The sequence below is a fragment of the Acinonyx jubatus genome, chromosome A3 (assembly GCF_027475565.1).
Source record: "Acinonyx jubatus isolate Ajub_Pintada_27869175 chromosome A3, VMU_Ajub_asm_v1.0, whole genome shotgun sequence".
Classification (NCBI taxonomy): Eukaryota; Metazoa; Chordata; class Mammalia; order Carnivora; family Felidae; genus Acinonyx; species Acinonyx jubatus.
The window spans coordinates 95,846,171-95,874,043 of record NC_069388.1 but is presented as its reverse complement, the minus strand read 5'-3'; positions in this window follow the sequence as shown (position 1 = coordinate 95,874,043).

The following is a 27,873-nucleotide window of genomic DNA, read 5'->3' as shown; positions in this document are numbered from 1 at the left end:
TGATATGTCATTTGCAAATATCCTCTCCCATTCCATATGTTGCCTTAGTTTTGTTAATTGTTTCCTTTGCTGTGCAGAAGCTTTTTATCTTGATAAGGTCCCAATAGTTCATTTTTACTTTTATTTCCCTTGCCTCCAGAGACATGTCAAGTAAGAAGTTGCTGCAGCCAAGTCAAAGAGGTTGCCGCCTGTTTTCTCCTCTAGGATTTTGATGGTTTCATGTCTCATATATAGGTCTTTTAACCATTTTGAATTTTGTATATGTGTATGGTATAAGAAAGTGGGCTAGTTGTATTCTTCTGCATGTTGCCGTCCAGTTCTCCCAGCACCGTTTGCCTTGACCTCTTATATTTTGAAGTTATATCTATATCTAGATTAGTTTTCATGCCCCAGTTTTGGATTGATAGTACCTGTGAGAGGTTTCATCTTTATTCTTTTGATCTTTTTCCATGTTTCTACCTTAATGGCTAATATCAGAATTTCAGCTTTTCTAAGGCAAATTTACCACATTCATGCTTGTCTAGGCATCTGAGTCTAGACAAGAAATGGTCTTAAAGATATCCCTTCTTGATTTCAACATAGACTCAACTCAAACATAGGTCCTCTCTGTTAAAAATGCAGCTCTTTAAAATGGCATATTGCTACTTTATTTTATGTAAATGACTTTTATGTAATGATTTTACATGTAATGACTTTAAAGTGTCATTATTTTTGAAAATGTAGCATTCATTTATAAATCTTTATGGAAAACAAATATACAAATATAATCACTTCATATTTTGATTATAACACTCAAATTTTAGTTGTTAAGTATGAAAATTGTTGCATCTTGGAATCATTTAATTATAAGTTCCTTGAATCTTAACCACTTTTTAGATTTCTCTCACCACTACTACACCTTGTGAAGTCATTGCTCTTCTTTTACAAAATCCTGCAAATTTTGTGTGAAGAACTATCACCCAAAGATAAGTTAGAGCAGAAAGTTTTATTGTTATTGTCTTCTGCAGAAGCAGATGAATCCTCACCCAGATTTTGGTTTGGGTGTCAGTACTGACACTACACACATGAAGAGGCAATGGAAAGGTTTATTACTGACATAATGGAGGTCTCTGGGGATAACAGGACATATCTCTCAAGCAAGTCCAAAATGGCTTGACAGAGAAAAGGAGAGGAACCTAGATCTTTTTCTTTTTTTAAAGTTTATTTATTTATTTTGAGAGAGACAAAGACAGTGTGAGTTGGGGAGGGGTAGAGAGAGAAGGAAACAGAGAATCCCAAGCAGGCTCCATGCTGTCAGCACAGAGCTGGATGTGGGGCTCAAGCTCATGAAACCCTGGGATCATGACCTGAGACAAAACCAAGAGTCAGACACTTAACCAACTGAGCCACCCAGGTGCCCTGAGAGGAACCTAGTTTGTAATTGTGATTAGAAGGTAGAGTGGTTAAATCTCTCTCTGGCATCAGAGGAGGAAACATTGGGCCTTCTTGTCAGCTTGCCCAGATGGGGGACACACAGAAAAGAAGAAAGATCCAGTTTTAAAAGCTGTCAGCAGCCAAATACCAAAAAATGGAGTCAGACTCCTACCTTTATTTTCTATAATTTATTTTCAAAACTTATAAAGGCCAGTGTTTTAATTTAATAGAGCAGAATGTTTTCTTATCAGGATTGACACAAAAGCTAACTTTCTATACATAGAGCAAAAACACTGTGATATTTAGATGCTTTGGAATTAATTTCCCCAAATTTTTGAGCATCTCTCTATAAAATCTATCTCAAAGACTAGTGTCACTCTCTCTTAGACAAAAGGGTAAGAATTTACTGATGGATTTCGACTTTCTGATAACTTTCAGGCAGTTGATCATATTGTTTCTCTGATCTAATGGTGTTGTCTAAGTAGGGTCCAAAATATGAAGATTTATTTTTTTTCTCTTTAGTTCTTTTTGGCATATTGATAGATAAATTCCCAAATGGCCTTTCATTTCATTTTGAACATTAAATGTTAAGGGAAAAAAGCATCAGTATCAGAACACAGAAAATAGCACCACCCTCAAATTTATGAGTATCTGAGTTATGTTTAATGACCTCAAATTTTGTAAAATAATGTAATAATTTTTTTGATATTTCTTCCATTTAGATATTATTTAGATGAATTTTGGTCTTCTAAAAAGTTTAGAAGTCCACTTAAGTTACAAGGTACTAGAATAAGAAAGCTTCTTGTCACTACTCCATTAGCCCAACATTTAGGGAAAATATGCTGTTTAAAAAGGACATTATGTTTCTCTTTTTCTTTTCCTTTCCCTGCCCCTCTTTTCTTTCTTTTGCTTTAATTGGAAGTTTCCAAAAGCAAACGGCAAAGTAAAGAGCATAGCAATCAAAACTGGGTAAACATTCTTCCATGGAAAAATTCCAAGACTCAGACTCAATTTCTTAACATAGTGATGCTTATATTAGAGAGCTTTGTTCTACCAAAGGACATTGGAGTCCACGGAACCACCTAAGCACTTTTGTTGGTAGTGCTGTATTAATAGTAGTCCTTTATGTGCATGAGTTACTAATGTTATGCCCTTATTTTGGACAAACAGCAATTAGTGGACACTGGACCATGCCAGTCAACCCGAGAGGAAAGGGTATTATCACTAGATATTTGAGCTTTGCTTTAGGAAGACCACAGGGCTCATCATTGCTGTATTGCCTTTATTATGCTTCCCTCAGGGAAGAGTTGGATCCAATAACTCAGGAAGCACAGAGCCCTCACACAGGAATTTTGATGTTAATAGTATTTAGCCACTACAGACCTGAACTGAATTCAGCTAAGAGGCTCGGTATCCTGGCCATTAGCAACCCCCCTGTGTGAATATGTCCCCCATTTATTGCATTCCCTGCCAGTTAAGTGAGACACTGGCCTGGCAGTTATAATTTTGTGAAGAGGTGGGCATTTTTTATCAGTCTCAAAAGAATTCAAACCTGAAGTAATATCTGACTGTGAACACTTTATGTGACTTTTATTTGAGAGAACATCTCTAAAAGATTTAAGAGCTAGACAATTTCTCACTTGGGTTGCTTGTATTTCTATTTCAACTAACTTTTTCATAGCTTTTGAAGTAGTTTCAGATGGTCTATAGACACACAGGTGAATAATACTCATGGTCTCTGGCCCATTTTTCTTGTTTTCTCTACCAGTTACTTTATAAAATAAAACAGACCTATTATATTGGAATCTAGTCAAGTCTGCCTGTCCCCTGGGAATTAAAGCTTCCTATGGAAGAGGCATATCACCTTGATAGTGGTCTCTTGAGATCTCCTCATCAAAGCACATTTGGGACTAACACACTCCAAATTGAGAGGGTTGGGGAAACAGAATTAGCAGCACCAAACAAATATATGTGTATTATTAAAAGAAAAGTAATTTTGCTTTTCAAAAGTTCAAAAATCAATCATGACAAAATGTTAAGTAGTGGAATTTGACCTAAAATGTATTTGTGTAAATTTGGAACCCTCAATCTGTTACAGTGGTGAGTATGAAAAAGATATGGACAGAACAGACAATTCCTTTCAATTTTGTCTGTAGGAGCTCCCTGGAAATCTGTTCCTATTGGGATGGTGGGAAGAGCATGAAAGGAGAGGAGAATGAGAAATGTAAGTTCTGATTCCCTGCCCCTGTGTGGTTCCAGGTTAGATGTGTTCAGTGAAATTCAAGGGCAGAAAGGAAGGAAAGGGCACAGCTCTTCAGAGGCAGCTACAAAAGATGGAGGGGGAGATGGGAGGTTCAAAGAAGTTCTGGGTTTAGAGATGCTGCAGTCTGAGAGGCTTGGTGGCAATTTCCCAGTTCCTTAGGCTTCACAATGGCTTTAGGGGCAAGCACTGGAGAAGCTACAATGTGAAAAGATAGTCTGTGTCTTCTCAGAAGTTATTGAGAATCTCAGCAGCTTCCAGGCAAGCTCTTGAAATTTACCCTCCCTGTACTGTAGGCTGAGGTCCTCAAGGGTACCTGTACCGACCTTCACTCTTTTTGTCGCTTCTCAATATTGCCCTAAGCCTCTTTTGCTTTAAAACCCTTTAGAATGTCTTCTGATAACTTCACTTAACCTTAAATTATATCAAAGTTAATCACCATGTTCAAATTCAAAACTTGGAATTAAGGCCTATATTTACTGATTGATTTTATCTTTCAGACAATTTCCAGTAAATACCATGTGTTCTCTGAAAGCGTGCAATCACAGCATAGGAATTCTTTAGATATTTCATTAATGACACCCTGACCATTAGTTAGCTAGCATTATTTTTGAAAAAATTATCCTAATTGAAATAGAAAAAATGAAGTTTGGTTTGTGGGAAGATTATCAAAACATAATTTTCTTTGATAACAGGCTTCCTTCAAGATGAAGGAAATTTGATAGTGAATTTAATTTATACACCAAATCAGATAATATTCACTTTCTCTGAAAGGGGTATGTTTCCAAAAGAGTTTTAAAAAGTCACTCCCTAAGCTGGTTTGAAGGGCTTATCTTACCCTTGTTTTTGACAAAAAGATTAACACTGGTGGGGCATCTGCTTTGGTGCTATTGTAGGTTTCCTGTAACTAAATACAGATGGAAGGAAATATTAAAGGAGAGTTATAATATTGGTTAAAGTGGTGGAGTAAATTAATTCAATTAAGGGGAAATACACCAGCATTATTTAATTTGGGGAAGGAATCTGGGCAAAAGTGGAGAATAAACAGGCAGGCCGTGCCAGGTTCTTATGCATTTGCACCAGGGATGCAATTCAGGGAAGAGATTTAAAACTGCAATACAGGGGTTTGGGCTTCAGATTTTAAACACAAACCTTTGTGCTCACAAATTTGTATATGAAACTATAGAGCTTGCTCAACTTACATGGGATTATGCCCCACTATACCCATCATGAGTTGAAATGCCATTAAGTCAAAAATGTGATGACTACATCTAACCTGAGCATCATAGCTTCACCCAGCCTACCCTACATGTGTTCAGGACACCTACATTAGCCTATAGCTAACAGGCAAAATCATGTAACACAATGCCTATCTTAAAGTAAAGTGTTGAACGTGGATAGAACTAGAGGATATTATGCCAAGAGAAATAAGTCAGTCAGAGAAAGACCTATCATATGATTTGACCCATATGTGGAATTTGAGAAACTTAACACACGAACATAGGAAAAGGGGAGGAAAAATAAGATAAAAAACAAAGAGGGAGGCAAACCATAAGAGACTCTTACATACAGAGAAAAAACTGAAGGTTTCTGGAGGGGAGGGAAAGGGGGGGATGGCTAAATGGGTGATGTGCATTAAGGAGGGCACTTTTCAGGATGAGCACTGGGTGTCATGTACGAGATGAATCACTGGGTTCTACTCCTGAAGACAAGACAACACTGTACATGAACTAACTTGAAAATGAATGAATGAATGAATGAATGAATGAATGAATGAATGAATAAGTAAAATTAAATAATGTGTTGAGAGGCACTTGGCTGGCTCAGTTGGCAGTGCATGCTGCTTTAGATCTTTGGGTCATGAATTCAAACCCCACATTGGGCATAGAGCTTACCTAAAACAAAGTGTTGAATACTGATGTAATTTACTGAGTACTGTACTGAAAGGGAAAACAGAATGGCTGTGTGAATACAGAATGGATGTAAGTGTATTGGTTGCTTACCTTTGTGATCTTATGTCTGACTGGGAGCCAGAGAGCCTTGCTACTGCTCAGCACCACGAGGGAGTATTATATTGTGTGCCATTAGCCTGGGAAAAGATCAAAATTCAAAGTTTGAAGTATCGCTTTCATACCATTGTAAAATTTAAAAAAAAATCCTAAGTCTGAACCATCATAAGTTGGGTAATATCTGTATGTTACTGGATATTTTCTAAACATAGGATGAAATGAGCTAACTTTCTACCTGACGGTTGGAAGAGGACTTTAGTCTGAACAATGGTAAAGCTGTTAGACCTCACATTGTTCCCTTGGGCAAGACGATTTTTGCTTCTTAGTCAACACAACTTATGATGTAGAACTGCCATTTCAGTAATAAATAAGGTATCTTCCTTCCCTGTTGATGAAATGCAGCCTGACATTTGATGCTGTAACCTATGAAAATTTTTGTTTATTCCCTGAATAAAGTCTTGTTCAAGCTTATGTTTAACAACTTATTTTATCCACCAATCCATCACCTAAGTGTGCCTATATTTTAACAGATCCCGCCCCTACCCAGGATCCTTCCTCCAGGAGACTAACATTCACATTTTCAATAGATTGACTGCTCAGCTTACATAATTCTCCTGTCCAATCAGTTTTGTGCGCAGTTGAATAAGCTCTTGGGACCTATTTGGCACAAGGCAGTGCTGCCATATCGGATGCAGCAAGGTCAATTCTTTGAATGTGGCATTTAATTAGTTTATCAGATACCTTGCAAAAAGCGTAGCCAAAATAATAACCTAACCACCAACCCTCCAACCATAACATCTCAAAATATCATTTTCTGACAATATTTCTTAAAGAATGGGAGAATTTTTGGAAAGCATTATTGTCCACAGGACTTTAAGTAAATGAACTTTAACTCAGTTAAATTACATTTATCACTAAACGATTCACACTATTGCCACTTTTATAACTGTAGCGCACCTTATATTTCTAAAGCAAATTTTTCATTTTACACTTGGAAAAACAAGCCTCCATGGATGGAATGAGTTGCCAAGGTGATGCAAATTGTTTGTGGTAGAAGGTGACCCAAGCCTCAACACCAATATTTTTTAAGCCCCTATCACAGTAGCCTCTATTTGTAATATCTTGAATGTTCTTCTTTTGCAATTTTGCTCATGCATGTTGTCCCTGACACATGAAATGAACAGGAAGGGATAAAATATAATATTTAGGTTAAGTTATCTGTATATAGCTGGCATTGCATGAGTGAGATTTCATCATCTAGTCCAGGAAGAGTAAAAGCTTTTGCTAGATAAGGGACAACACTCCCCCTCTTATTTCACCCCAAATTGGGAATCCTCTATCCTAAATGAACTCTTTTCAACTCAGGACACATAGTGTATGCTCTTTCTCTCCCTTTGGCAAAGAGGAGCCCTATATTAAATTTTGAATGCCTGGAAAATTAGCAGCTATTCTTTGCTAAAAACTCAGGGGTGAAATAACCCAGCAGACTGTAGCTTGTCAGTCTCCCACTAACTTGAAACATGTCCTTAGTGTTGTAAGGGATGTTTTTGGTTATGAAAGAGGTACTACCCAAGGCTTTTACAGGACTTTGGGCTTGGCATTTGCTACAGTAACATAAAGATAGAACATTGGTTTGCAAACTTCTACATGCAGTGGGAGCCTAACTCTGACCAAGTAAATGATAAAGCTTCTCTGTGAGTTAATGTATAACAAGCAGTGAACTGAATGTTTGAACCTTTCAACACAAAAAGTGAGTAAGTACAAATGTGTGTATATGTGTGCATTTTTTCCCCTTCCTTTTCAGTAAGGAATAAACCCGGAAGGGATGGCTGGATGATATAGGTACTAATTTAGTGACTAACTTGCCAAACAATGGATTGGCAATGGGGATAAGAGACACATCTGGTCTCCGTATTTCTGGTGATTACTTTTTAATAAAAGAGGTAGAAATATACAGGCATACAATTAAATAAAATGGTTTTTGCTTGAGATTAAGAAATGCATAGGGGTAAAATCAGAAGATATGGTATAGAATAGGCAGAGGTCAGGCCAGTTTATGGGCCAGGCACATGGGTGAGGGTCCTCATTTGGAAAGTGAGACTTTTTGAGAAACACATCTCAAGAAATCATCCCAATTTTTTGGATAATCCACATCCTTGTTTAATTATTCTTTATTTTTCTAAACCTTATTAAATACCGCTCAATTACAAAAGATACTTTGATACAGTGCCACTCTAAGCCAAGAAGAACCCACACAGGGGCGCGCGCGCACACACACACACACACAGGCACAAATTCCTGGTGTGACATATCTTTACATATTCTTATGCAGATTATACAATGATCTCTTTTGTGCATTACATTAAAATTTGTAGTTTTATGCATTGTAAAACTTCCATTTTTAATGAAAGCATGTTGTTATTTTAGTAGGAACTAGGTAGGTCATAAGCTAATATCTAAGTATTATAACACTATCAAGACAAATGATCAGAATAAAGTAGGATTCATCTAGAAACCTTCCCTTGGAAAGGAATTTTGTGTTTGCCCTTAATAAGTATGGGCATTCCAACTGGTGAAACAGAGAGGGTGTTTGATATACAGCTAATAGGAGCAGTTTAGAATTTAACACCCCTTTCCCTCATTGGCCCACATTACAGGAATACTTTCAGAGGCACCTGGGTTGCTCAGTTGGTTAAGCAACTGATTTTGGTATAGGTCATGATCTCCCAGTCCATGAGATCAAGCCCCATGTCAGGCTCTGTGCTGACAGCTCAGGGCCTGGAGCCTGCTTCAGATTCTGTCTCCCTCTCTCTCTGAACCTTCCCCGTTCACACTCCGTCTCTGTCTCTCAAAAATGAATAAACATTAAAAACAATTTAAAAAATATTTTTAAAAAAGCATACTTTCAGTGAATGAGCCAGAATTCCTGGGTACTACTGTTTTATTATTTATAATTTATTTTATTAATTTGAGTCATATATTTGGTTCAAAAGCATTTTTAGAAATATGTAACTGATTAATACTATTTATGATATAACTATACAAGGCAGATATATGACATAAAAGATTCTAGAAATGAGAGGGATGACTATAGCCCTCTCAGCAAAATCCATCATACAAAGTAAAATAGTTTCAAATTATCTTATTGCCTACAAATTTATTCTTGTCAAACTTGTGATAACTGTCCTCTGTGCTCTGCTTTTCTGATTTGGAAAAAGAAACGTGACCTCTCACTATTTTTTTTCCTTTTTTGTATTAATTATTTTTTTAATAATCTGAGAAGAGAAATGTACCTCCCTGGCTTATTCCTTAGTTTTAAAAAAGAAGCAGCTGAAAGCAGGAATCACACAACCATTTTCACGCTTAAAAATTTGATACAGCTTTGGGAGTAATCAGGTTGAATGCTTGGGGCAACTTTCCCGCTGAGAATAGTCTGAGATAGGGAAGCAGTACAGGAAATGTAGATTTATAGGAGAATCCTAATTACTGACATAGGAGTAATTCTGGGAATGCCTGTCCTCTGCAATAATGTTTAGTCTTCTTCCTTTTCTCTCTTCTAGAAATTTATGCATGTTCAAAGGGGTAAAAATGATAAATTGGGGATAAGAGTGTGCTTAGAGTGGATGGAGGTTGTGGTTTGCTAGTTATTTAACAGACTGGATACCTTATTGGACCAACTATGATTTAATATACCCTCATTAATGCATGACCTTTAAAACAAACATTTTTCAAGTTAGTATTTGGATTAGAGCCCATTTGGCATAGGGACTGTACATATGTAGAGGAGTGGAAAACTAACCTGAGTATGGCAGCCAATAAAAAGAAGTACACATAATAGTAGGAATTATGAATAGGCAGAATAGTCCATTATATATGTCCTGGACATTGATGCTAACCTTGGCTTCATTTCTCTCAGAATTCAACTAAAATCCTTAAATACCCTAGGAGCTCAAAGAACTCGTGCATTCCAGTAGAAGCTGAAAATCTGATCTCTGGACAAGATTTAGATGAAAACATTTGTGATGGTCTACATAATAGTCATCCACACTAAACTCATTTAATAGTACTTTTTTGTCAAATAGTAATGGATCAGTTGTATAAAACACAGATCATCTGTTCCTTTTGAAAAATCACATATAGTTATAGAGTATGCATTCCTGTATGACAAAAATGAGTTGTATCTCAGAATTGGTGTTTTGAAGAAGCATTCATATTCCACTTTGTCACAGTTTTCATCTCTTTTTCTCATCACAGAAAGCTACTGTAAGCATTTATATTTCCCCTTACCTTACAGTTTCCCATTTTTGTGAAATTAAGAGATAGTTAAGTGTTACTCCGTAAACTCCAAAAAATTATTGTTAGGCATCCCAAAGAGGGATGCATTTCTCAGGAAATAGGGCATAGTATGATTTTTGGTAAAGTCAACTCTTTTTTATCTTTGTGTTGTTGTTGGTTGTGTTTTTTTAATCATTTTATTTCATCATGTCAAGTGTAGTCATTAATCCCCAACCCCTACTTCACCTATCCCTCATCCACCTCCTTTCTGGTAACCATCAGTTTGTTCTCTACCATTAAAAGTCAGTTTTTGGTTTCTCACTCTCTCTCTCTTTTCCTTTGCTTATTTGTATTATTTCATAAATTCCACACATGAGTGAAATCATATGGTACTTGTCTTTCTCTGACTGGTATTTTTCACTAGGCATGATACTCTCTGGTTCCATCCATGTCATTGCAAATGGCAAGATTTCATTCATGTTTTATGGCTGAATAATAATCCATTGCATGTACACACACACACACACACACACACACACACACACACACACACACACACCATCTCTACTTTATCTTTTCATTTATCAGTGAACCTTTGGGCTACTTTCCTAGTTTGACCATTGTAAATAATGCTGCATTACACATTGAGGTGCATGTATCTCTTCAAATTAGTGGGTTTTTCTGTTTGTTTGTTTGTTTTTGATAAATACCCAGTAGTGCCATTACCAGATTGTAGAGTAGTTCTATTTTTAATTTTTTGAGGAACCTCTATACTGTTTTTCAGGAAGGCTGCACCATTTGCATTCCCACCAACAATCCTCACCAACACTTGTTGCTTCTTGTGTTTTTGATTTTAGCTATTCTGACACATGTGAGACAAAATATGTAATTGTAGTTTTTATTTGCATTTCCCTGCTGATGAGTGATGTTGAGAATCTTTTCATGTCTGTTGGCCATCTATATGTCTTCCTTGGAAAAACTGTCTGTTCGTGTCTTCCGACCCTTTAAAAATTGGATTTATTTTGTGGTATTGAGTTTTATGGTTCTTTCTATATTCTGGATTATAACACTTTTATCAGATATGCCATTTGCAAATATCTTCTCCCATTTAGTAGGTTGCCTTTTAGTTTTGTTGATTGTTCCCTTCACTGTGTAGAAACTTCTTATTTTTATGTAGTCCCAATAGTTTATTTTTGCTTTTATTTCCCTTGCCTCAGGAGACATATCTAGAAAAATGTTGCTATGGCTGATGTCAGAGAAATTACTGCTGTGCTCTCTTCTAGGTTTTTACGGTTTTAGTTCTCACACTTAGGTCTTTAATCCATTTTGAATTTATTGTTGTGTATGGTGAAAGAAAGTGGTTACAATGAACTAGTTTTATACACATAATGAGCAAATTGTGTTTGTTCCTGAAGAACAATTTGTTCAAATACTTACTTTTCTCCACTGGCCTCCTTAGGCACGTAGACTTTTGATACCTGTAGTAGAGCCCATTATTCCTCAAAATGCCCTTGCTCTCCCTGACAAATAAAGAACAAATAAAGACCTTCCTTACTTGAGAGTCAAAGTGTATGTTTTTCCCTCATTATTTAGCCTTCATATGGGATTGACTATGACCTCTGACATTAGAAATACAATGATGTAGGCAAATTCTTTCAAATTCTCACATTTCCCTCTGTACACATTGTTGGGTGTTAGGTAAGGCATACTTAATCTTTCCACACTACCAGATATGACTTGGGTCATGTGGACTACCAATGTTACTAAAATCAGGCATTTGACTCAGGTAATACCCCTTGTTACTGATCCCTTAAAATTAGGTATTATATTTCATACTTTGGGGTCAATATCTCAAATTTCATTTACCCAGTTATCTTTTAGGATGAAAAAAATACGGCAAAAATGCATGGCAAAAATAATTATTTCTTTTCTACATTTTGCTTTATTTTGATGCCAACAAAAAGTTATTGACACAAGCTAGCAATTCAAAGGCATTGATGATATTGACATGCTCTTATATATCTCTCAAATATAGAATGTGTACTTAAACGGTGTTACTTCACCCTACGGACACCCCCCACCCCCGCCTTCCCCAACCATGTCAATGAACAGGTCTTATGTGTCTAAAGACGCAATTTGAGTTTACTAGGTTTGACATCCAAAATCTGAATTCCAGTGTGGCCAATAATAATTATCCACATGATCCTGGGCACATTAATTTTAATTCCTAAGTCTCAGTTATGATCTGTTAAGAGGAGATGGTGATACTCATTCCATAGGGTAATTGTGACAGTTCCAGGAAGAAAAGTGATACAGGATAATACAGTGCTGAGCTTAAGAGTTATGACTGACTGGCTTATAAACTCTCCAGTGATTACTGGGGCTTTGGGAGAGTTACTCAAATTAAACGAACTCCAGTTTATTCATCTTTAGTATGGAATTATAATATGTTCCTTTTGGGATTGAAGGGTTCATCATATAACATAGTTGCAATTGGCTATCATATAGTAGTTATCAGTAATAGATGATTATATATATGATTTTAATAAACAAAATGAAACACACACACATACATACACATACACAGTTGACCACTGAACCACGTGGGGGTTAGGGAAGCTGTGCTGTATTTGCTAAAAGAAAAAAAATCTGCTTGTAAGTAGACCAAATCAGTCTTCAAAGGAATAGGAAAATTTAAAGAAGAGACAACTACAGGCATCTGAAATAAAATATAAAGCAAATGAAGTAAAACAATAAAAGAAAATTATAAAGAAATGAAGGGAAAATTGGAAAATTGGAAAGATAAGAGATTGGGGTAATAAATGAGTCCACATAGATATAGCAGTATTTCTGTAAAAAAACAGGAACTCAAAAATAGACCAAAGTTGGGGCGCCTGGGTGGCGCAGTCGGTTGGGCGTCCGACTTCAGCCAGGTCACGATCGCACCGTCCGTGAGTTCGAGCCCCGCGTCGGGCCCTGGGCTGATGGCTCAGAGCCTGGAGCCTGTTTCAGATTCTGTGTCTCCCTCTCTCTCTGCCCCTCCCCCGTTCATGCTGTGTCTCTCTCTGTCCCAAAAAATAAATACACGTTGAAAAAAAATTTAAAAAAATAGACCAAAGTTAAATAAATAATCACCTGGACTTCCAATTAAAAGGGCTCATAGAGTACCAAATAATATAAATGAGTAAAAAGACAAATGCATATTATATTGACATATAAGAACCTGAAAGACTAAGAGAAAATTCCAAAAACTCATGTAAAAGAAAATCAGAATACGATTAAAGAATAGAAGTCAATTAATATAATAATTTTCAACAACATCAATTGATATAAAATAGGAAGAGATAATGTATCTATTATTAAAAGAAATTTTTCTTAATATCTAGCATGTTTTTTCATTAACAGTTGTATTCCAAACAATTGCTACATTTCCTAAACATACCAAGAAAATGTTAACGGGATATTACGTTAACTTGCCGCACATGTGTAAGTTAGCTAATGTGCATATTCTTTTTGGTGCCTGCTCAGCTCTCTAACTTTTCTCATTTATATGAGATAGCATTCTCTTTTATAGTTTCCATCAGTGGAGAAAAATCACAGGGAGGGAGAGCAAAGATGGGATATTACTTAACTAAATTAACTAAATGCAACTCAAAAGGACTTCCACATTAAACTCACCTTGGGTTTTTAAAAAAGGAAGAGGAGAGGGGCACCTGGATGGCTCAGTCGGCTAAGTGTCTGACTCTTGATCTCAGCTCAGGTCTTGATCTGGGGGTCCTGAGTTCAAGCCTTCCATTGAGCTCTGAAGTGGGTGTGAAGCCTGCTTGGAAAAAAAAAAGTAAGAGAAGAATAAGAAAGGAAGTCAAATAAAATTTACTTTAGCTATTACTGGCAATTTTTCCTATGTATTTAATGTGCAAACACTAAAAAGAAAATCTACCTAAAGAGAGACGAGAAAATTAAGGACATAGATTGCTATAATGCAAACATTACCAAATGTAGACTTCATTATATGTAATAGTTTATTTACTAAGAAAACAAATAATGTTAAGGACATAAACAAAAAGCAATACTATGTTAAGAATGTACATAACAGACTTTGAATCCTTATGCAAAGATATGGAACCCTCAATAAAATGTTTTTACATATTTATAGCAAATAATATTTTTATCAAACTAAATTTAAGTAATTCTATTACTGGAAATAATGATGATGACACATTATGAAAACATGATGCTAAAATATTTAGATTTACAATCTAACTCATTCTCTGATTCTTCTTACTCCAGGCCCAATTGTTCCAAAATCTTTCCATTTCCTCATTTCTTCTAATAAAAAAGTTTCTTGCACATGGAAACCAGCTGTCTTTCTTACAGTTAAAGTAATTTCTATGATTGTTCCACAAAATTATAGTATACAAACATAGTTGTATTGCTCATATATACCTTATCTCTAAACATTTCTCCCTAATGATTGACAACATTTACTGTCAGTAATATGAAACACAATGTAAGAGGAAACTAATGAGCCAGATCATGAAAGGCTTTGAAAGCTATTGGAAGGAGTTGAGAGTTGCCAAAGTTGTTAGAAAATAGATTTTCAACATATAAATACTGTCCTTTAAAAGTTTTATTAAACTTTTATTAAAGTAATTTTTAAGAATATAGCCAATTTTGGGAATAAAACTTTTGAAAGAAGGGTAAAGAGCAGTGCCAGTGAGGTTGCAGATAGCCAAAGCCACTCTATCTAGCTTATGCAGAAAGAGATATGGTTCACAGAAATAGAAATTTGGAATACTGGAAATGCTGGAGGAGTAAGCTATAGGCCAAGCTTCCAGAAATACTCCTGTGGTGCTTAAAGTTCTCTAAGGATACAGCAATGCTCACCACAGTCAGGAAGAAGGGCACTGGCCAGAGAGCTAGGTCATATGGAAGCTACTTGCTCCAAAACCACGTCTCACTTGTGATGCCATGCCAACAAAAACAGATGCCCTGTGCCCTGATTCTTGACATTCGCAAGCTCTGGAACACTTGCTACCATGCACACACACACACACACACACACACACACACACCCTTACACCAGAATCAACATAATGAGAAATAGCAGAAGCACCAACAATGTCTCATTTCTAGCTTGTTAACACATCACGAGTGCATCTACTTGGCAGCATTGACGTATGTGCAGAACCTGAGCTGTGAGACTGTTTGAGAAAGGTAATCTTTCACTTTCCAGCCTCTGTCATATTCTAAGAAATGCAAAAGATCAGTTGGCACGCAGTTAAAAACCAATCTGCTATCTCTGCCATGATCAGGAAGAATGAGAATATGTATTAATGTTACATTCAACCTGAATAAGGAGTGTCTAATATTCAAACAAATCAAGTAAATGCAAGGCAGGATGGATTTTCTCTTGGTGAGCAACAGAGGCCGTACCCAATTTTGAGAAGAACCATCTCCTTCCCCCCCACCCATAGAGCCCTCATATTGCACTAAACAGCTGTTCAGATTCACAAACTTAAAGAAATAGATTTTTGCCTAAAGCAAATTCTTTTTTTCTTTTTTTAAAAATTCCTGCTCACTTCCCTCTCCCATTTCTCTACCATCTTGAGCTTTAACAAATATAATGAAGAAGTACTCCAAAAAACAAAGACAAAAAAACAACCCTTTTAACTACTCTTCTTTTACTTTGAATTCTTCTTGTAAAGTGGAGTTTCCATTCATATAACATTAATATATCTTGTTTTTTACTCTAGCAGAGAGATAAACAGAGGAATGTTGTATTAAAGTGATTTCCACTACCCACTGTTAAATGCCTCAATGTTCCAGTACCTGCAAAGATAGCACTGTCTGGTAGGAAAGCCAAACAACTCATAGGCGACTCTGAGGCTATTTAAAAAGGTATGCTGAATGCTCAGGACAATTAGAGATGCATGCAAAATGCACACAACAGACAAATCTGTGTTTCAACAAGATAAAGTATAGCCTCCAAATAATCAGAATACCTTTGTTATGAAGCTAGTTGTAATCCATTCAGGCTGCTATAACAAAAACTGGGTAGTTGCTAAACAACAGAAATTTACTTCTCACAATTGTGCAAGCTGGAAGTACAATATTAAGGTGCCAGCATGGTTGGGTTCTGGTGAAAGGCTGCTTCTGGGTTGTAGATTGTAGATTTTGTGTCCTTACTTTGTAGAAGGGGCTAGGGAAAGGAATCTGTCATGCCTGTTTTATGAAAACATTAATCCCATTCATGAGGAGGAAATAAACAGACAATCCATAGCACTAGTTTTTGTCTGTTCAGCTTAAAAAGTAGTGATTTACAAATATATTTCTTATTTAACTGAATACTGTCACTAAAACAAACAAACAGGAGGCAATCAGCTTCCTGGCAGGCAAAAATTTTCGATGTGAAAGAATATTTGGAGGAGTCCAAACAGAGTTCACCTGATTAGGTGGGTATAATGAAGTGCAACTTAGAGAAACGCATAGAACCTCCTGAGAAGCTCACATGGGCTGCTACTTAGTCTCCAATTATCTTACTGCTTGCAGTTGGATTGAGTGATTATTTTTAAATGTAAATGGCATAAAGGTTTCAATTAAAAGAAACAAATTGCAAATTGGGCATAGGATGTTAATATATGCTCTTTATGTTCTTTATATGCTAGATATATATTATCAGGATATGGTAATATTGAATATAAAGGAATGGAAAAATATTCCATTCAAATACTAGTAAAAATCAAGATGGTATGTCCATATTACTATAATATAGGGTAATCTCTAAGACTAAAAAATAATAATGGAGGTAAAGAGGGTCACTTCATGGTGATAAAGGCTCTAATTTACAATTAAGATCTAACTGTAAAGAAGAATGTACTTGATAACAAAACCTCTATAGAGAACAAACAGATGGTTACCAGTGGGGAGTTGGTGGGGGATGGGTTAAATAGGCAATGGAAACTAAAGAGTACACCTGTTGTGATGAGCACTAGGTGTTGTGTCTAAGTGTTGAATCACTAAATTATAGACCTGAAACTAATATTATTCTGTATGTTAATTAACGGTAATTTAAATAAAAACTTAAAAAAAATGAAAAGTTAAATTAAAAAAAATCAATATATATAAAAGGCAAGATGTATACTTAATAATACTTTTTAAAAATGTTTATTTATTTTTGAGAGAGAGAAAGAGAGAGAGAGTGGGTGAGCAAGTGCCAGGCAGGGGCAGAAAGAGAGAATCCCAAGAAGGCTCCATGCTGTCAGCACAGAGCCTGATGGCGGGGCTCAACTATGAACCATGAGATCATGACCTGAGATGAAATCAAGAGTCAGATGTTTAACCAACTGAGCCACCCAGGCAACCCTATAGTTAATAAAACTTACAGAACAAATTGACTAACCATAGTGGTGGCTATAAAGTTATCTTTGTTACTGATAGTAAAAAGAAAGAGGATGATTTTATAAAATTATGAAAAATTGTAACAACACAATTAACAATCATGACTTATCTATTCTAAGAAAACTTGCACTAAACTTCAAACTAACAACTGTATTATTTTCATTTCCACATCAAATATTTAAAAGCCATTTCCATATGCTGAGCCACAAAGCAGACTCAGAAATTTTGAAGCACTGAAATAATACAAACATAGATGAACTGGAAATAAACAAAACAACAACAAAAGTGCAAACACATTAATATTCTTGGAAATTTACAAATGTACTAAATACCTCATGGGTAAAATATTAACTCATTAAGGCCATTAGAAGATGTAGTAAATTGAAAAAAATCTACGTATTAAAATTTGTGGAGTGCTGCTAAATTTATGCTTGCAAGGAAATAGATTTGAATGGATTCATAATATGAAAACAAAGATGGGAAAATCAATAAACTAAGTTTTTTGGTTTTTTGTTTGTTTTTGGTCTGGTAGTAAGAGGAATAATCCAAAGAAAGTAGAAAAAAATGAAGTATAAAAATAAAACAAAATGAAGCAGAATAAAAACATAAAATAGAATTAACATATCCCTAAAATACTAATGTAAACAATAAAAGACTGTTAGAAATGATGAAGAAAATAAATCTCAAACATTGAACATCAGTAATGAAAATGATTCATTACCACATAGATCAAATAACATTAAAAAGACAAAAATAAAAAGCATAGGCCACCTCTATGCCAAAATATTTAAACATTTAGAAGTATACTAATTCATGGAAAAAATAACAAAGTAGTAAGAACGTTTTTAAAAGGAAAAAAGAGAAATAAATTGATTCCATAGTTAAAAACATAACTACAAAAAAATCTTTAGGTTCTAATGGTTTCACAGGTGATGCCAAATATAAACCTAATTTTTCTAAAGAAAATATAAATATAAAAATCCTAATTAATTTTATGACACCAGCCTATCACTGTACTAAAAAGGAAAGTCTTAGCCCAATCTCAAATAAATGCAGATGCAAAATCCCTAAACAAAATATTAATATACCACATATATAAATATACATATAATTATATATAATGAAATAAAATATTTTAACTGATTTAAGTTTATTGTAAGGATCAAAGTGCAGTTGAACACTAAAAATTAATCATTGTAACACATTATATTAATGGAATAAAATAGAAAAACATACTAACATATCAATTGAGAAAAAGTATCCATCAATAAATTTCAAGATCAATTTTTACTTTCAAGCATTCAGTAAATTAGGAAAGAAAGGAAGCTTTGTTAATCTAATGAAGTACGTGTATTAGATATTTCTTGCTTCTTGACAAACTACCGTAAAACATAATGATTTTGAAACAAAAAGCACACGTTATCTCACAGGGTCTGTGGCCCATTAATCTGGGTACAGCTTAGCTGAATGCCTCTGATTCAGTGTCCCTAACAAGGCTGCAGTCAAGATAGCTGCTGGATCTCGGTCAACTCCAGGTTTGACTAGGGACTGTCTGCTTCCATGTTCACTCACAATGCTGGTTGGAAAGTCCCAGCTGTCTGGCTGTTGACCAGAGATATCAGTTTCTCACCATGACTCCTTCCCATAGGAGTACTCAAAACACAGCAGTTTATTTCCTGCTGAGTAAAGGCTTCAAGAGTAGGTGAGCTGTCAGAAGTGACATCCCACACATCATCTTGGTATAGTCTATTCATTACAAATGAACAACACACGAGGGCCGCAGATTACACAAGGGGTTGAATACCAGAAAGCAAGGATCATAAGGAAACATTTCAGAGGTCATGTACCACAAGGTGTCGATGTCAGTAACAACAAAAAAGACCTTCTGTAATCCTCATACTTGATGCTAACATGTTGAAAGTGTTTCCTTTGAGTTTGGGAATAAAACATGATGGTGTCTCACTTACAAAAAATTTTACTGCAGGTCCTATCCAGTGCAATAAAGCCAGGAAGTAAATAGCATTAAGAAATTTCAAAGAAAAAATATGAAATATCATATGAATATGAGTAAAATATGAATATCATTACTTGCAGAAGGCATGCTCATGTATATAGTTTTTAAAAGTCTACAGACTACAGACAGCAGAGCTTTAAAAAGTGATTATTTCAACAGATCATTTAAAATAGTAACAAACATAAAAATAAAGCAATAAATTTAATAAAAATAATGGAGGCTCCTATATTGAAAACTGTGAACTACTATTAAGAGAAATTGAGAAAGATTTTAAAAACAGAAAGAACATTCCATGTTCATGAATTAAAAATCACGTATTGTAAAGATACCAATCTTCTCTTAACCCAGGGGATTCCATCAAAATATCAGCAGGTTTGGGTTGTTATTGTTTCATGGGGCAAAGAAATCTGATTTTTTAATGAAAAATGAAACACGAAAAAACATATAAAAACACACACACATATAAAGAGGAATACTTTAAGTTACAAATGATGTATAAGTTTATAAGTCATATTTATAAGTTTATAAGTCATATTTTATAGCTTCACTAAGGAAGACACTATGATATTGGGTATTGGTAGAAAACAGACAAAAAGAACAGTGCTATAAAACAGACACTTTCAAAAGAAGACCCTTCATATATGACCAGCCGACTCATGACAAAGTATGAAATAATTAAATAATGAAACATACGTTCTAACTATAAGAATAAATTGTATGTTAAAAGTAAGAGCTTCTGTTTATTCAAGATCCAATTAGATAAAGACAAGTAATCTACCAGTTCAAAGAAGATACTGGCAACACATGAAATCCTCAAGATGTAAGACTTGTGACTTGGATAAGAGATTTAAATACCACTGTATAAAATAAGGTATTAAATGGCCAAGAAATACATAAAATTGTGTGCAACTTCACCAAAATTGCACAAAAGAGCAACAAAATTACATGTACTATGAGTTACCAAGTAATTTTCATAAAACCACCAACACTACATAGAAGAAACCTTACATTCAAAAACAATGAGAAATCAAAGAGACCCAAGTTTAAATAGATTAAATTCAATAAATAAGAAATAGAACATCAGGTAAACCTAAGCTACTTAATTTGCATTAGTTAACCATTTCAGTAATGCTAAATCAACAAATATTTACAACATTTATAAACCTAAGAAATTTCTTGGCATTGTTATGGGATTTAGATTATAGTAATTTGGCTTTTTAACAAAATTCCTCACTTTTTATTCTATTGGCTTGTTTATGCCCTTAGTATTTTACAAAAATATTATGCTTTGTATCTCATCACCATGGTGCCTCTAAACTTTGTAGTTGACTGATTTAAGTTCCCACAGATAAGAAGCTGAAAACACTACTGATCTGAAATCAGAATAACTTCCTTCTATTTTAGGTAACACTAATTTTTAATTGTTTTAATTTTTTTAATTTTTAAATTTTTTAATGTTTATTTTTGAGAGAGAGAGAGAGATAGCAAGCAGGGGAGGGGAAGAGAGAGAGGGAGACACATAGTCCAAAGCAGGTTCCAGGCTCTGAGCTGCCAGCATAGAACCCAATGTGGGGCTTGAACTCAGGAACCGCAAGATCATGACCTGGGCCGAAGTCGGACACTTAAGGCGCCCCAACACTAATTTTTTAATTTTGCGAACTTGAGGTAGGCAACTAATTTATTTCCGTTTCAGTTTCATTTCCCATACATGGTGAGAAAATATAGTTGTATCATTCTCACTGTGTTGTTAGGCAAACTCTATGAGATAGTATATTCAAAAACATTTTAGACATTGTAAAAAATGTACAGATTATGACGATGAGGAAAAATTAGTGCAGTTTGCCCAAGCCCCAAGTTTTCTCTTATTTCTACAATACCAATCATAAAAAAACCAAAACCAAAAACAAACAAACAAACAAAAACATCGTGAGGAATTTGGTATGAAATGTACGCCAGCCACATACTCCACTCTTCTGAAGAGAAATTTGGGGCAAAAGAACAGTTAATTGGAAATCATCACAGTATGCACACATTAGTAGCTAAGCAACACACTAAAATTATCCCTGTACATCTACTGCACAGTTTACCTTAAATTCATAAATTTAATTTACCTTAAATTCATAAAATAAAATCCCCTGGAATCCACCTTGACTTTTATCCCCTTTGTTTATCACTATGGATTTTCTTTCGAAGGGGCTCTGTGCTATGTGCTAATATCATTTTGCAAATCAACATAAGGCTATCATTTAAAATGAAGCACATATAACAACATATTCATGTCTAATTTCGTACAAAGTCCTGTTTATGTTGGAAGCATTAGATTAATTTTATTTAAACTGTGACATAGTTCAGTTTCCATGGGAACCTGGATGCTAACCAAGCCCAGTGAGGCACCACGTAGTATATTTCTAATTCAGCAAGGCTTGCCAAGTTCTTTTCCCAAGGTGTTTACTAAATATAATCACATCAGTTCGGTGGAGATGAAGCAAATTACTCTGTTTTACAGGTTTTTGGGTTTGTGTGTGTGTGTGTGTGTGTGTGTGTGTGTGTGTGTGTGTGTGTGTTTAATTGCTGTTTGCTTTGTTTTGTTTTGTTTTTGTGTCTCATTTTCTTAAATTCTCCTGAGAGGGACATAGACACTTCCTGAAGAAAAATTCATTTAAAACAAATTGACATAATACCTGAGCTTTGAATTTCTGAGCATGTTATTTGAGCATGCCAACTATTTAAGTCAACCTACAGAATGTACAGTATAATATCAATTTCTATTATGTCCCCCACATGTATATTATACCCTAAACTAGAATTTCCCTCTCAAACACTGAAACTGAAACAAAGAAAACAGGAAAAGAATATAGAGTTGAATAAATTCCTTGTCATGTTGCTGCCTAATTACATTATGCAGTCTCTGATTTGTTTTAATGCTGGGGATGAGGACACGTGTTTATTTTACTCTAATTTGCACTGCCAATTTAGGGATGTTTTCAGAGTGGCATTATGCCTGGTTAAGTAGAAAAACTTTATATGGCACTCACAACAAAGAAACATTTGAAAATTGTGAATCCCAGGTATCTTTTGAATGAACATAAAATTCAAATACCTTCAACATATGTTATTTGGATGCCTGTTATACACCCAAGTGATGGTAGATTAGAATGTAAAAGGAGAGCAAGGAAATAAAACACAGCTTTCCTACCTTCAAAGTACTAATAGGGCACAAACCCACACTCACAAACTCACAATCATATTTTCGTCATTGATAAGGGACAAGCTATGAGAAATCATGTAATTGACTTAAACAGCATAGTTATGAATAAAGTGTATTGAAGAATATAGTGTCAAAAGGAAACAGACAGGGGCACCTGGGGGGGCTCAGTTGGTTGAGCGCCAGACTCCAGCTCAGGTCATGATCTTGCAGTTCCTGAGTTCCAACCCCACATAGGGCTAGCTGTTAGCACAGAGTCTGATTCAGATCGTCTGTCATCCTCTCTGTGTCCCTCTCTCTCTCTCTCTCTTTCTCAAAAATAAATAAACATTAAAAAAAGGAAACAGAAGAAATAATGTCTGCCATATATTTATTTATGTTACTTTATACATTCAGGTTATGAGCCATTGTTAAGGTACATTATTTTACACATGCTACTCTGAGACTATTGTCAAGGTAATAAGGGCAAGAATGAAAAGGATATTACTATCTTGTTTTGCCTAATGTGTTTCACGAAATCAGGCACTACACAATAATTTATTTCAAACATTCCTTTTTGCTCTCTTGTATTCAGTAGTATTTCTGTTTTTGTAAATGATTTCACATTAAAAGTCAACATTATTGGTAAAGATAGTGTTTCTGTGTGCCTTCTTTCCACGTGTAAGTATTTTTATTTTGTTTGCACGGAGATCTCCTTCCTCTTCATCATCACTGATAAACTGAGTAGTATCTACCTTTCCTATTGTCAGAAAGGCCATTGATAGAATAAATTACCCTACAAAATTTCTTTCTCTCACTATGATCATCACGAACATCATCACTGTCCATATATATTTTTTTTTCTGTTTTTTTGTTTACTTACCAAAAGTCTGCCTTCATTTTTTTGGGGTTGTCTCTATTTCCAGAAAACCTTTTGCCATTTTGATGATATTTACATTATCACTGCAGATCTATCATCTATATATCTATCTATCCATCATCTGTCTATCATCAATCTATCACCAGTTGAGTAAGCTGTTCCCTTGCTCTGTGGGGGATGTGTAAGGATGTGAGGTACAGTCCATGTAATCCTGCTGCTTCTTTCTCCAGTGGAACCCTCATTGATGCAGGTTTTGTTACCAAGAGTGGTTCTGGGGTAACAGAATTTAAAGTAAAATTTTATGAATTGGTTCTGGGTTTCTGACATTGGTTACCTAATATAATTATATTTAAAGGCACTAATTATTCCATTTCTGGTGGTACAAAGGGCACTGGTTATCTATGTTGATATGTAGTAATTCATATACCAATGAATACTCCAGATCAAATATTCATAGGAGATAAGGTTCTGGGTGTTCAAGCATTTGATACCTTAGAACATTTTAGTAAACTGAGGTGTATAGTGAGATTGGCTGGTTACTCCTAAATGTGTGGGAGAAATTGGGAAATATAAAGGAGGAGCTCAGGGGGACACCTGGGTGGCTCAGTCAGTTAAGTGTTTGACTCGATTTCAACTCAGTTCATGATCTCATGGTCATGAGATTGAGTCTTGTGTTGGGCTCCGTTCAGCGGTGGAGACTGCTTAGGATTCTCTCTCTCTCTCGCTGAGAGAAAAAAAAAAGTGGGGGGGGGGGCTCAGGACTTCAAATTTCCAACTGACAGTGTAAATCACCTGAAAATTTGCTGTGAAGAAACCTTTATTTCTTGTAGGTCCAAGGCTGAGATTTCTGAAGGCCAAAACCAAAGTCTCATCCTGCATGTGGCTGAATTATAATACAAGTTGAATCCCCAATCTTGCAAATTATGTACTGTTAAAATGAAGTTATTGATTGAGAAGGAATGACATCCTGAAATGTGGAATGAGGACATATGTGAAGATCCCAATGAAGCGGGGGATAAAAAAACCCTAAATTCTGATGAGTCTTCTTTGCCTATAGAAGAAGACTCTCCAACTTTGTCTGATGAAGTCAACTCTATTTTGTTTGAAGATCTGTAATGGTCTCCCCTGGCCTTGCCAGACACTGTTGTTTCTATTCTTTTTTCTTTTCTTTTTTTATTTTTATTTATTTATTTATTTATTTATTTATTTATTTTTAATTTTATTTTTAATTTTTAAAATTTACATCCAAATTAGTTAGCATATAGTGCAACAATGATTTCAGTAGATTCCTTAGTGCCTCTTACCCATTTAGTCCATTCCCCTCCCAAAACCCCTCCAGTAACCTTCAGTTTATTCTCCATATTTATGAGTCTCTTCTGTTTTGTCCCCCTCCCTGTTTTTATATTATTTTTTTCCCTTCCCTTATATTCATCTGTTTCAGACACTGTTGTTTCTAATTAGGACCCACTCCCACTACCCCGCATTGTTTCCAGATCTACATCTAAACTTAAGTACCAGCAGATCCCAAAGGTGAGGTAGGAAGTATCATCTATGAGAAAGGGTGCTTACACATCAAAATAACTACATGATGTTTCTAATTTATACAGACAGTAATCTGGGTAACATGGGATAGATATTAAAAATGTGGGATGACGGTGGAAGGGAAATAAAGTTAATTCAGGTCAAATGCACTGATATGGGCCAGCTAGGCAGGAATTCTGGATTCAAAGTTTTAGATTGAGGAATTCTAGATTGAACATTTAAAATTAAGGAATTAACTGGTTCTTTGGTTGAAAAATGGATCAAAAAGTTGTCTTCTACTAAGTAAAGATGAAATTCCAGAACAGCCTTGGCATATTGTACAGAAAGTCTTCTAGAGTTTTAGGGAGATTATAAGAGCAGAGGAGATTTATCATGTAAAACCTGCTCACCTACTCCTGGAATTTCTAGAGGACACAGCTTCCAACATGGCTGTAAGAAATAAATTTGTGAAGGGAGCTCCATATTGTTGAAGAGCACTGTTGTCACTCTTCTATGTAGGCTGGGCACTATAGTGGAAAATTTGCCACCAAACTGGTATCCGCAAATGCTGTGGACAATTCTGGATAGCAGAACATCAAGGTATAATTGGTGACATTTAATCATTAAAGTCAAGGTGATCATGGATAACAGAATCAACAGTTGTCAGAATAGCCTAATCCTCAGAGATCTATGATATTGGTGATATTGTATCATGGTGTCCCTGTAAGAGAAATAGATGGATAGTCTAATATTTCTTACTTTATCTATGCAAGTGTATGGATTCTAGGCTAGATGTACAGAGGTCTAACTTGAATCACCAAAACAGATAGTCACAGTCCTTTTATTAGTTCCCAGACTTTAAACAGTTTGTAGACTCAAAAACCCTTGAAATGAAGGGGAAGGTGGGTCCCCTTCAGGAAGCACTCTGTTATAATTTATTTGTTGAAACCTACCCTAGTCTTCCCCCAAAGACATCTCACCACTTACTGGGTGGGAAAGGGAAATAGTCAGACATTGGGGAAGTTCCTGGATATTGACTTTAAATTGACACTAATTCAAGGAGACCCCGAACATCACTGTGATCAGTGAGAGAAGGGGGTTATGGAAGTCAGGTTCTCGAAATGAGGTTTTAGCCCAGGCCCCTGTCCTAATGTATCCAGTTTATCCTGTCATCAGAATGCACCAGTGATACAGACATATGCAGTAATTGGTAGAATTACCAAATTTGTTGCTTGACTTGTGGAGTAAACACTATTATTTTAGCAAAGGATAGGTTGAAGCAAGTAAAACTGCCTCTATCTAGAAAAAATAGCAAACCAAAAGCAATGACACATTCCTAGGAGGACTGCAAAGGTTAGTGCCAGCATCAAGGACTTGAGAGATGCAGGGGATAGTGATTCCCCAAACTTCCACATTCAATTTGCTTATTTGGCCTGTGTAGGAAACAGATGGATCTTAGAGAATCAGAATGGATTATCATACACTTAATCAGGAGTGACTGCAATTGCAGCTGCTTTCCCAGATGTGGATTTAATGCTTGAGCAAATTAACATATCTCCTGGTACCTGGCTTGCAGCTATTGATCTGGATTTTTTTTCTCAATACCTGTTAGTAAAGATTGTAGAAGCAGTTGTCTTTAATCTGGCAAGCTAGGAACATACTTTCAGTGTTCTGCTTCAGGGGTATATCACTCACTCTCCAGACCTACACTATAATTTAGTCTATAGTGAACTTCATCACCTATCCCTTCCAAAAGACATCACACTGATCCATTAAACTGATTGGACCTCATTAGCAAGAAGTAACAACTATTCTAGACACATTGGCAAAGCATTTGCATGAAATAAGTTCAACAAAAATTCAGAGACCTACTACTCCAGTGAAATATCTAAGGGCCCAGTGGTGTTGAGTATGTTCAGATATTCCTTCCAAGGTAGATAATAATGGGCTGCACCGGTCCCTCCTGCAACCAAAAACTTTATCCAGTACCTAGTGAACCTCTTCGGATTTTAGAGATAATATATTTCTCATTCAAGTGTGCTACTCCTGCCTATTTACCGAGTGATCGAAGAAGCTGCTAGTTTAATACAAATAGCTGTTCAAACTGTTCTGCCAGTTGGGTCATATGATCCAGAAGATTCTGTGGTACTTGAAGAGGCAGTGGCAGATAGAGACCCTTAGGATGAATCACAACATAGATACTTAGGATTTTGTGTCAAAGCACTGTCATCTCTCCTTTTGAGAAACAGCCTTCTGCTTGCTACTGGGCTTTGTAGAGACTGAAAGCTTAGCTGTTAAGTGAACACATTTACCATGTAACCTGAATTGCCCATTTGAACTCGGTGTAGTCTGACCCATCATACCATAAAGTTAGGCATGCACATCAGCACTCCCTTTTCAAACAGAAGTGATATATAAGAGATCAGACTTAATTAAAACCTGAAGGCACAGTAAGATACATGAGGAAGTCTCCTAAGTGCCTATTGCCTCCTCTATCCCTATTACATTATCTTCTCTCTTCCAGTCTACACCCATGACCTCATGAAGGGTTCTCTATGACCATTTGAATAAAGGAGAAGAAACTTAGGCCTTATTTTGTTTTGCCTGGAAAGAGAAATGGCCAAAAGTATGAATTCATACTAATTCATGGTAGTGAGCAAAGGTTTAGGTAGAAGGTCAAGGTCTTGGAAAGAATATGATTGGTAAAGTACTGAGAAGGATATCTCTGAAAGAGGCATATAGATAGTCATCTTTGAGTGGATAAAAATTTAAAGACATTAGGTGTGCCTGGGTGGCTCAGTCGGTTGGGTGTCCGACTTTGGCTCAGGTTGTGATCTCACAGTCGTGAGTTCAAGCCCCACATTGGGCTCTGTGCTGACAGCTCAGAGCCTGGAGCCTGTTTCTGATTCTGTGTCT